Source organism: Plectropomus leopardus, unplaced genomic scaffold, assembly GCF_008729295.1.
Source record: "Plectropomus leopardus isolate mb unplaced genomic scaffold, YSFRI_Pleo_2.0 unplaced_scaffold10421, whole genome shotgun sequence".
NCBI classification, from domain to species: domain Eukaryota; kingdom Metazoa; phylum Chordata; class Actinopteri; order Perciformes; family Serranidae; genus Plectropomus; species Plectropomus leopardus.
The window spans coordinates 1-1,231 of record NW_024610976.1 but is presented as its reverse complement, the minus strand read 5'-3'; the positions used below and the strand labels follow the sequence as shown (position 1 = coordinate 1,231).

Sequence of the window (1,231 nt, the reverse complement as noted above, 5' to 3'; positions counted from 1 at the left end):
AACATATACACATCTGTTTTTACAGTAATGCTTATATATGTACCTCAATACATTCATACCAAAAATCAAATGAACATAATTCCTTGACTAATTTAAAATCAGGAATGTGCAAAACAGTTATCGTCTTATTCTCTCTTCCTGTATCTAACTATTGTACTCCACCGGCAGCACAAATTACAGAGTTGTAATTTCTTACAACTCTTTCAAAAATTGTAGGATTAGTTTGCGTCTCTTAATGTTTACACACAGTACTTTAAATACACATTTTATGTTTTTACTTTGTGTCCTTTTTTCTGTGTCTTATTTATACGTTCTCTTTATTTGACAGGGAAGCCTTTTAATGCCCAGGCACTGATCAACAATGCTGTGTCCAACATCATCTGCTGCCTGGTGTTCGGGGAGCGTTTTGAGTACACTGACCAGAAGCACCAGAGAATTCTTCAGGACTTCAATGAGCTAGTGTACTTAGAGGGAGGTTTGTGGGCACAGGTGAGCCTCCTCTGTGAACGAGACGCAGTCATCTTTTTAAAATCAGGATCAATCCCTTAAGTTTAAGTTCCAGTTTGTAGGATTTAGGGTGAAATATTGTCAGAAATGGAATTCAGCCATCATCAATTTTAACATTTACATCTGCGCTGTTCCTACTGTGACACATGCAAATAAGTTACAGCTTTGTTTAGGAGTTGGTAATAGCGATAAATCCACTATCACGTTATATGTAATTTTATATTGCAGTGTTTTTATTGTGATTTACAGGGACTGTTTGTTGATCTAGCAAAAACAATTTCCTCGATTTGAAATTGCCACAGCTTCCACCTGTCTGCTGCTTTCTGCGCTGATGCTCTGGTCTTTATGCTCTGTAGATTTATAACCTAGCACCCTGGCTGATGAAGCGGCTGCCTGGACCTCACAGGAGGATTTTCTCTCTGACACAAAATTTAATTGACTTTATTCAAATAAAGATCAGCGAACACAGAGAAAGCATTGACCCCTCCTCACCAAGAGACTACATCGACTGCTTCCTCACAGAGATGGAAGAGGTCAGTGACTTTATGTCTGTATTGTGTTTGTCCTCTTGTGTTTTCTAATGAAGCATGTCAGCTGACAATACAAACTGTCTCTTGTGTTATTGACAGATGAAGGACAACGTTCCTGGTTTTAGTTTTGATAATTTATGTTTTTGCGCTCTGGACCTGTTTGGTGCTGGAACTGAAACCACTACCACAACTTT

At 38.4% G+C, this 1,231-nt stretch overlaps 1 long non-coding RNA gene across 1 annotated transcript; it reads left to right on the top strand.

The window, feature by feature from the left end:
* The first annotated feature begins 467 nt into the window (after nt 1-467).
* Nucleotides 468-1,225, top strand: LOC121963209. The gene is made up of 3 exons (XR_006107211.1): nt 468-489; nt 864-1,040; nt 1,137-1,225. It is a non-coding gene; the product is annotated as an uncharacterized LOC121963209 (long non-coding RNA).
* Nucleotides 1,226-1,231: the final 6 nt, after the last annotated feature.